Source organism: Helianthus annuus, chromosome 8 (genome assembly GCF_002127325.2).
Source record: "Helianthus annuus cultivar XRQ/B chromosome 8, HanXRQr2.0-SUNRISE, whole genome shotgun sequence".
Classification (NCBI taxonomy): Eukaryota; Viridiplantae; Streptophyta; class Magnoliopsida; order Asterales; family Asteraceae; genus Helianthus; species Helianthus annuus.
In genome coordinates this window covers 50,029,536-50,040,264 of record NC_035440.2, presented here as the reverse complement: position 1 = coordinate 50,040,264, position 10,729 = coordinate 50,029,536, and the positions used below count along the sequence as shown (strand labels likewise).

General features: G+C 39.0%; 1 non-coding gene across 1 annotated transcript; it reads left to right on the top strand.

Annotated features, from left to right (window-relative positions):
- The first annotated feature begins 9,919 nt into the window (after positions 1–9,919).
- On the top strand, positions 9,920–10,026 carry LOC118481439. The gene has a single exon (XR_004865648.1). It is a non-coding gene; the product is annotated as a small nucleolar RNA R71 (small nucleolar RNA).
- Positions 10,027–10,729: the final 703 nt, after the last annotated feature.

Here is a 10,729-nt window from a genome sequence, read left to right as displayed (position 1 = left end):
CTGATGATGTAAATGGAAAAATTGAAAAACAAAAATTGTTTTTAGAATTAGAAGAAAAATTCAAAAATACTGTTTTGCGATCTACTAAAATAGGTGAATGCTCAAAGCAGAAACCTGTTAAGAAGATTGTTGAACAAAAACAAATTGTTAAAAAGCCGAAAAATGTTCAAAACAAAAATAAAAGCTCATCAGATCAATCATCCAATCGCAATCAAAAATCACAAAAATTGAATATCGAAAACTCAAAAATTGTTGGTAATAAGTGGTGCAGGTTTGACCACAGTGCTCAAAAGCCAAATCCAACAATCAAGAAGAAGAAAGAGTATCACCACGCCAGACAATGCTTTGATCTAAGCATTTGGTATGAAAATGGTGATGGGTATGATAACAGAGTGTGTTACCGATGCGGGTATCAAGGACACATTGCTGTTAACTGCCAGAGACAGAGATTTGAGACGAGAAGATGCTTTGACTGTCAAATCAAAGGTCACATTGCCAGAGATTGCCCAAGGAAATCAAATGAAAGATTGAGGGTTAATTCTCAGAAGTTGGCAAAGAAACCAGTCACTGTCAAGCCCAAGGAACTGAAAGTTTCAGAACAAAATGTCAAAGAACAGAAGGTCCAAGAACCTAAAGTTCAAGAAAAGAAAGTGAAGCTTTCTCAAGGGCAAAAAGACAAGCTGAGAAAGAAGAGGAAGAAGGCCAGAGAATATCTGGAGAAGATTTTGTCCTCGGGTTCACCCGACAAATCGAATAAGAGTGCTGATGAATTGATTCACTCAACTGCAAAGTCAAGTAAACCGAATTCGTCAGATGCAAATCTGAGGACAAAAGAGGAGTTAAAGAAGAAGGTAACATTTGGTGGCAATGAATCTGTTTCTTCGGAAACAAAGGAGCCACATGTTGGCGATGATTCTGATTCGTCAAAATCAGAGGAGCCACAAGTTGAGCTCAAAAGTGAAAATTCAGTTCCGCCAATGGATGACACAAACTTTCCACCATTGCGAACTGAAAATTTAAACAAAACGATGGTAAAGTGAAAATTTCGAATCAATTCTATTCTGAAAAGAAAGAATTTGATGTCAAAAAGGCTTTTAATGGAAAAGTGAAAAATATTTTTGGAAAGATGGTTGAGGGAAAGGTTAAAGGGGTTAAAGAATTTTATGAAACAAAAAGGAATGTTCAAACCCCAAGTGAAAATAATTCAAATACACCCAAGGCTGGTCAGGCTTGGGTGCCTGCATTCGTTGCTTAAAATCCTAACTTGCCGGAGTTCCCAGGTTGGTAAGCGTGGAACATGAATCGACACATTTCTTGAGAAATTTCACTCTGGTGATTTTTCGTCTTTCAAAAGATAAATCAGGGACATTAAGTTGTACTTGATTCATCTTTCCTTCAAGTGGTAATTTGAAAAACAATGTGATGAAATAACCCCGAGTTTATGAAATGTCACACAAAACTAATTTTCCGGAAAAACCATTTTGATTAAAACAAACTTAAGTGTTTTGAAATCACAATGGGAAAATAGTTTGTTGTGAGGGGGAGTTCTGATTGTTTATGCCAAGTGGATGGAGAATTGAAGTGATTCTCATCAAGTTGTCAAGTTTGTACAGTTTGTTTCAAATTTTCCTAGAAAATCAAAATTGAAACATATTTTGATTTTAGGGGGAGAAAAATTTTAAAAAAAATTAGAAAATTTGAAAATGTCAAAAACATTAAAAATTTAAAAATGAGTTTTGTTGTGAAGAAGAGGAAATGATTGTAAATCAGTGGACTATCACAGCACGCTAAAGAAATGTAATGTCAAATGTGATAAACGGTCTCACTGATGATGTGACGATAGGTTTTTGTACATTTAGTAGATTTATTCGGGATATAAACCTAAAATTTCAAACTTGTGAAATTTGTGGGGAACACTACTTGGATATATAGGTAACCCCTGAAATCTCGTTTGAAAGGTCTCGTATTCTGATATACTAGGTGTTTATACTCTATGATGTCTGGGGTATTATTCCGGGACTTCTGCTGAACGGTAGTTCTGACCTAGTTCTTGGCTAATACTTTCCGCAGAATGCTTGAAACATAGCATAAAGCCCTCAGCTGATTAGACAATAAAATTGATAATCATCTGTTGTAGCTGAAAAGATCCTCTAAAGGGGACACACTGCTAAGTCGAAGCTGATATCTCTCTGCTGAACGGAAGTTCTGACCTGAGATCCCTCAGTTCTCGCATTTAACCCCTAATTTATGTACATATATCATTGTAGTATTCTTGCTTGTAAGACTGAATATTGGGATTCTGGATACGGGAGTATATTCAAGAGGTGGGACACATGAATCGAACTAAGTTCATAAAACACTTAAATAGTATCCTGAATAGATTGAAAGTTGTATGAAAATTTAAGAGGACAACTATATCGTCAATCAACGTGAATCGTTTAAAACTTAAAATGTCTAAAAGCTTAACGGTGCGTGTGATGTGTCTCAAAAACTGATATGATCCTCTTGCACAAACTCACAAAATATGTTTGTACATATTTCATTTCTGCATTTAATTTTTGTCTTTGCATTCATGTTTCTTATTTTGAAAAATCCAAAAAGATTTTCGACAACTGATGTTGGAGAGCTGACATTCAAAATCTCAAAGGCTAAACATGATGAACAAATGGTTTGGTTAATTGTTTGAAATGTTTAAGATAATTCATTAACTTGAATTAGAAATTGGTATGTTTCAAATTTTATCAGTTTTAAATGTGAAAATTCTCAAATGTTTAGCTGATTCATTAAGTTGAATCACAATATTGTTTGTTATAATTGTATGTTTGAGATGTGCAGGTTTCTTAATCTGTTGATACGGAAAGCCAGGCATCGATCCCAAAAGCACGGAAGCTTGACGAAAGGGGGAGCCTGAAGATTCTGAAGAAAAAGAGCAACGGAAGCTGAAGACAGATCCACCGGGATTCTGTTCAAGCAAGAAGATTCAAGAGAGAGAGAAAGTCAAGTCGCTACGAGTTTCACTACGAGATTGACTACGGCAATATCCAAGGGGGAGATTGTTGATGCATATTTTGTCTATCGCCTTCGTCAATTCAAGTCATAGTGAAAAGCCGGAAGAAATCAAAGTCGGAGTGAAAAGCCGGAAGAAATCAAGATCATAATGTCCAATTAATTAGAAATAACAAGGTGGCGTTTTGGTAATAAATGAGAATCCTCATTAATTTCCAAGGGCTATAAATAGGCTTGTTATGTCATTAGATTAGAAGTTAGTGAAAAGTGGAAGACTTCTCTCACATTTAGGGTTTTGGAGATCCAAGTTTAGAGAGAGAAAGTCTAGAGAGAGAAAGTTGTGTAAACGTGATTCTTGTACCGTACACGTCAAATCTAGCAATGGAATCACGTTAAGTAGTACGTTATTGTGTGTTCGGTCACGTACGTTCACGGATTCCGCACGTGAAACGTTCGTTACGCAATCAAACGGCGTAAAAACCGGTCCTAGAATAGGCTACGTTTCTTCATTGCTGGAACCTTTTTTCTCAACCATAGGCTACGTTTATAAAACGTAAGTTACGGTACAAACCTTCTGTGAACTCTTTTGCTTTTGTCTCGCTCCTTGTGACTTCATTTTTAACATGCATTTCAACTTTCAACTAATGACAAACAGCCCCCTGGACTTCGTTGCTTCGCGTTTCTCGTGCTATATCTCGATCCGAACAAGCTCCGAATAATATGATATCTCTTTAATAATCATCCGTGCTTGCCCCGTTTCATCACTAACTTCTATAACTTCACCATCTTACGCGTTTTACCTGGGAAACCACAAACACTCGTAGTCAACATATTCAAATCACATTATCACTTAAAATATAATAAAACACGTGTTATACCCACATTAACGCACAAGTTTCACACTCTACATCAGGTATTATCCCGGGACTTCTGCTGTATGGAAGTACTGACCTAGTCCCCGGATAATGCTTTTCGCAAAATGCTTGAAACATAGCATCGCCCTCAGCAAGCTGATGAAACAATAAAATTGATAGTCGCTGCTGTTGTAACAAAAGATCCTCTAAAGGGGACTCACCTTATGTCGAAGCCGTCATCTCTCTGCGTATACGAAAGTATCGACCTGAGCTCTCACGGCCCTCGCACATAACCCCTTTAGAGATATCATGTGTGGTATACTCACCTGTAAGACTGAATATTGGGATTTGGACACAGGAGTATATTCAAGTGGAGTGATACACAATTAAGTTTAAGTTTCTAAAACATTAATATCGTATCTCGAATCGATTGAAATTTGTATGAAAATTTAAAGTGGACCAATATACTGACAATCTAGGTAAATTGTTTAGGACTGAGAATGCTCAAAGCTTAACGGTGTTAGTGATTTGTCTTAAAACTGATATGATCCTCTTGCACAAACTCACAAAAATATTGTCTGTAAATATTTCATTTCTGCATTGTTTTGTGTTTTTACATGTGGTGTTAGTTACTTTATTTTTGTAAAATCCAAAAAGATTTTCGACAACTGGTGTTGAAAAGCTGATTTTCGAAGTTCAAAATGCTAAACATGAAGAACAGGTTTGGGAGAGTGCATGTGAAAATGATAAGAGCTAGGAAAAGATCCTGAATGCAAAATCATTACTGTAGTTTACCATCATAGTTTCTTAATTGTTGAAAAGTTTAATCTTTAAAGAAACTTATGTGAAGGTAGACATTGTGCAGGTAAATGCATGCCAGGTGACTATTCTGTGATGGAATAGAGCTAGGTATCGATCTTGAAGATAAATTTTGAAGCTGTGAATTCCAGACTACGATCCCAGCAGATTGAGAGGGGGAGTATGAAGACACCGTGTCAACATCCGAGAGAGAGGAGTTTGTTGATAATGAAGATAGAGTTTACGGATTCTTGCAATGTTAAATTCTTCAGAGGAAGATTAAAGACTGATAAAGACTATAGGCTGACAATCGAAGACTCGAAGACTCCGTCGACATCCGAGGGGGAGTCTGTTGGTGCACTACGTCTGTCGACTACGTCTTACATCGAGTCTTCGTGTTGTATAGGTTAGACATGGCACGGAATCCTAGAAACATGAGATAGAGATAGTTCCGCTTATGTGTCAGTCTAATAGGTTCGCTTATGTGACACCATGATAGTTCCGCTTATTAGTCATTGATATAGGTTCGCTTATATGGACATGACCGTATAAGCGAAACCTATTGGTCTATATAAGGGGCACTTTCAAGCGAACCTAAGCACATAGTTATAGGTGTTTTCTTCCGGTGAGCCACGAAGTGCTGTTGAAGTGCTTTCAGAGTCTGTAAACGTTATCAAGATCAATATAACAGCAATTTAAAGTGAATCTGGCTGAAATCGCACCAAATCATTAGTTTCCGCCTCTTGATTTGGATAGGAATTCTTCTGATCGACTCAAACAGGGCCGAACACGATCCTACATTACCAAACCGTTCCCTTAACCCTCGACCAGGTAGCCAACATACCTCCATATAGACCGTGGAGATATGAATGGTGAAAATCTTTTATTTTATATAGACAGTAAAATAATGCCAAGACACCACGGACAAACGATAAGGAAGAATCACCTTCAACATAAGAAACTAGTAATTAAAGTCATTAATACAAAACCAATTAAAAAGTGCAAAAGAATAAAAATAAAAAGTATTACACTAAACACTTGTCTTCACCAAGTGATGTAAGAGACTTAAGCAAACATGGCCTATGATTGTCAAGAACTCTTACGATCAATATTGGATCCCGAGACGACTCACACACTCTATGATGGACAATGGATGATGGTGGTGGATGATGGTGTTGTGATGGTGGTGGGTGGTGGGTGGTGGGTGGTGGGTGAAGTGTGAGAGAGGTGGTGTGCCAAGGGATGAGTTGCAAGAGCTCCAAGCACTCCTATTTATAGGCTAAACAGAAGCTCGGGCACGGCCCCGTGTCCATTGGGCACGACCCCATGTCCATCCTCCTCTCTTTCTTCATTAAATGCAGTTTGTCTGCATTAGTTGGCCACACCCCCGTATCCGCTGAGCACGACCCCGTGTGCAGAAGCATATCTGTACTATCAAGATTTGCCTGGATTCCGCGAATCTTTTAGTTGACCACGGCCCCGTGTCCGCTCAGCACGGCCCCGTGGTGGGCGATGGAAGCTTCTACCACTTTGTCTTTTCTGCTGACACTTGGGCACGCCCCCGTGCTCACTGTGCACGGGGCGTGTTCAGTCTTCTGTCTTCTTGTTTTGCTTGGGAAGATGCTGTCGGGAGGTCGGGCATGCCACGTTTGTTCCTTTTCTTGTATTTATGTTAGATTTAGCTGCCTTTTTTACTTCTTTTGTTTATTTGAGCTCATTTGATCCTGAAAATACAAAGGAAGACAAAAGCACACTTTTTCCAACATTAGTACTAAAAAAGGTTAGTTTTATGCCACAATTGATGTAATTCATATGTTGAATTTTGTGCACATCAAATACCCCCACACTTGAATCTTTGCTTGTCCTCAAGCAAAACTCTTTATAATGTGGCTTTCTCACTCCCAAATGGAATGGGTAGAAGAGATGGTTTTTGGGCTTGTCATAGAGTGTCAGGATTTCCAAGATTCTTTATTAAGTTTTATTTTTATTTATTTACAATCCTATTCGTCATGATTTATTAAAAACGTTTCATAAGATAAATTACTTATTAGGGCATAACATGCCTTTTTAAAAATTCCATTTATATACAAGTTCACATACCTCATGGGGGATCACTCAACACTCGGCCGAAGGTGTATTTTTAGTGAATCACTCAAGAGCGGCATGGAACTTACTCCTACCATAAGCTTGCCAAGCAATCAATCCTCCTCCTTTTTAACTATATACCTTTGTAAATATCAAGAGGACTTTTTATAAAGGGTTAGGCTTGGGCTAAAGGTGGGTGGTTGGGTTAGTGGTTAGTAAAAGGGCGAAAAACGTAAAAAGCGTCGGTTTTGGAAAGACTTTTTATTTTTGACAATTTATTTTATTTTGATGAACCATTTCTTTCAAACAAAGTTATTTTTGATGAACTTGTTTGTTTATTTGGTTTCATCATCAATTTTTTTTAAGTCATAAGAAAAACCGAGCTTTGTTACTAAAAGAAAGGGTAAAAATAAAAAAAGTTTAGGTGGGTAAAAAGGGTTATTGTTTTGGGTTAAGAAATGAAAAGGTTTAGGCTCAAAGGGGTTAACTAGGGGGATTTTGGGTAGGTGGTAAAAAATGAAAAATAATGGTGTAGAAATAAAAAGGGTTAGTCCTAATGCCTCCATCATTTACTTACTCGGGTTTAAGTTGGTAAGGACTGGGAATGCATTGTCGTGGCAAGTTTTAGAGTCGTAAGAACCAAGCGGTTATTCACACAAGAAACGAAAAATGAACATTTAGTTTAAAGATATGTATATGTATGCTCAATAAAGGCTCAAAACTCACTTTTGTGGGAATGGGTTTTTATGTGATCAAGTATATATAATCAAATTTTAACTAAGCTTGTCATGCCGTTTCATAATTTTCTTATGTTGGTTCTTTTTATCACGACGCTATCGGTTGTAAATTTGTAAAAATATAACCTTTTTAGAATTTTGAAATTCCCAACTTAAACTTAGACAAGTAAAAAAATGAAAAATTTTGGAAAAAAAATTGGGGTGATTAGCGGTTCCAATAGAGTTTTGTGTAAGGCTTGTTAATTAGGACTTCCAAGATTTAAGGTTTTAGCATCCCCCCTACACTTAAATTACACATTGTCCTCAATGTGTCCCAAAAATAAGTTTTTAGGTTGATTGAATGTGTAAAAGGGTGTTAAAAGCAAAATTTTATGTTATTGGGCGCCTGGACACGGCCCCGTAGTGTCCGGGCACGGCCCCGTGTTCAGGTGCTAGTGACAAGATTTAGTAAAAAGAAACAAAAGCCTGGACACGGGGGCGTGTTTAGTGAACGCGGCCCATGTCCAGTTACCTGAACTGGGCGTTTTCTGCAGATTGTGCAGCATGGGGTCGTGTCGGGCGGGCACGGCCCGTGCTGAACTTGCTGTAATGAAGAAATTTTTGTCGGGAAGCTCTGTTTTCATGCATGGGGTGCTCGTGCAAGTTTCCCTTGTTATCCTTCATCATCCCGAGTGTGTTTTATTCCGGAAAATTAAAATTAAACTAAAAATTAATCTAAGCTAAACTAAGGATAGTTCCGCGGAATGCCTCCGTAGTGCGCCAAGTTTATAAGGGTCCTTGGCTAGACCCAAAGTCTGGTCATATGTTATCCGAGCGGCATATTTTGCATCCCATGTTGCACCATCGGAGAGCATCATCCAAACTCGAATCAATGACCTTCATGTAGTTGACCGGGTCATCGTCCTCTACTCTTTTCCAACCCCAAACTTCACTTCCTTATCCCCAAACTTCAATGTAAGTGTCCCGTCATTCATGTCTACCACTGCTTGTGCAGTGGCTAGAAATGGCCTCCCTAGTATGAGGGGGACTTCGGTGTCCTCTTCCATATCTAGTATGACAAAGTCGGCCGGGTAGACGAAACTGTCGACTTTGACTAATAGATTCTCAGCGACACCTTGCAGGTATTTGATGGATTTGTCGGCAAGTTGTATACTCATCTTGGTAGGGCTTGTTTTTCCTAGGCCGAGTCGTTTGAACATTGATGCAGGCATGAGGTTAATGCTAGACCCAAGGTCGGCTAGTGCATTACGAATGGGGGATTCCTCGATCGAGCAAGGAATCGTGAAGCTTCCAGGATCAATCTTCTTTTATGGGAGTTTGTTGAGTACAAAGGCGGAGCATTCTTCGCCTAAGTTAACTAATTGCAATGATTCAATTTTCCTTTTATGACTGAGGAAGTCCCTCATGAATTTTGAGTATTTAGGCATTTGAGTTAGGACTTCGATAAATGGAATATTAACATGCAAGTGTTTTAGTAAATTTTCGAATTTTGCGAATTGCTCATTGGTCTTTTGGCGAATTAACCTACCGGGGTATGGAACCGGAGGAGCCTTGGTAGGCTCTTGAATTGGAGGAGAAGCTTTCTCTTGTTGGGGCGGTGTTGTGCTTCCCTCCGTTGGCGGTGGTGGAGCTTCTTCGGAACCCACGGTACGATTTCTCAATGTTATGAGATGGACTTATGCTTTTGGGTTTGTTTCGGTATTACTTGGTAACGCGCCTTGTGGTCTCTCAGAGAAATTTTGAGCTAATTGATTTATTTTTTTTTCAATGTTTTGTATACTAGCTTGTTGATTTCTAAAATTCGATTCCAATTGTTGAAATCGATCCGAGTTTTTCTTTTCAGTATCGGAGATGAGGCGAGATACAGTATCTTCAAGCCTTTCTCGTCCACCTTGTTGTTGAGAGAAATTTTGTGACTCGTTTCTTGGTTGTTGAAAGTTTGTTCGTTGGTTTAGGTTTTGTTGGTTACTACTATTGCCGGGTTCTCTCCAACCAAGGTTAGGGTGGTTACGCCATCCTTGGTTGTAGGTACCCGTTGGAGGACCCGACGGCCTGGGTCTATTATCAATGTAGTTTACTGACTCTGGTTGATCATCTGTTTCTTTCATACAACTCAAACTTTCATGTGGCCCACCACACCCTTCACAAGCCATAATCGAGACCGTTTTTGTCATTTCTAACTTTTTAATTTTTGAAGAAAGGGCCTCGATTTGGGCTTGTAAAGAAGTGCTTTCATCAACCTTATGGGCGCCCAGGGCAATAGATTTATTGCCTCGGGGAGTGTGCCACTGAAAGTTGGTTTGAGCAATTTCCTCAATTTGATTGTATATTTCATGTGGGCGGCGATTACCTACAAGTCCCCTGGAGCTAGAGTCAAGTGTTTGTCTTTTGTGTGGCAACAACCCAATGTAGAAAGTGGATACTTGTTGCCATACCGCAAGACCGTGATGAGGACACTTTCGCAATAGCTCCTTGAACCTTTTCCAAGTTTCATATAAGGATTCCCCATCCTCTTGTGAATATGTATTAATTTCAGTCATTAATTTAGCCGTTTTAGCTGGAGGGAAATACTTATATAGAAACTTTTGGGCTAGTTCATCCCAGGTGTTTACCGAGCCAACTGGGAGGGCGTTGAGCCAAGCCTTTGCTCGGTCCTTTAGTGAAAATGGAAACATCCGAAGGCGGATGGCGTCGTTTGATGCTCCATTGATCTGGAAGGTATCACATATTTTTAAGAAATTAGTAATATGTAGATGGGGATCCTCGTCCGCAAGCCCATGGATGGTTACGGAGTTTTAAAGCATCTGTATCAAATGTGGCAGAAGTTCGAAGTTGTTAGCTTCGACATTCGGGGCATTGATAGCGGCGCCGAGATTACCCACGGTGGGTCGTAGGTAATCCAGGAGGGTACGTTGGTCCACCATTGGAAGTGGGTCCCCCGAAACTTTCTCTTGGTTTTTAGATTTAAGTCTTTTTCTGAGAAAGCGTTCGGGTTCTTCTAGAGGTTCTTTTATGTCTCTACTAGAACTGGAGCTCATACACTACCACTACTAGAAAATTGAGGATTTCCTACCAAAATTACCGACTAAAAAAATTCAGTCAGAAATTCCGACCACTTACCGACAAACTTCCGACAAGAATAAAAGTCGAATATTAGCAACCAATTTCCGACCGCTTACCGACAAAGAAAAAAGTTGTCGGAAATTTGAAGGAAAGTTCCGACTAAATTCCGACAAAAAAAACAATAAA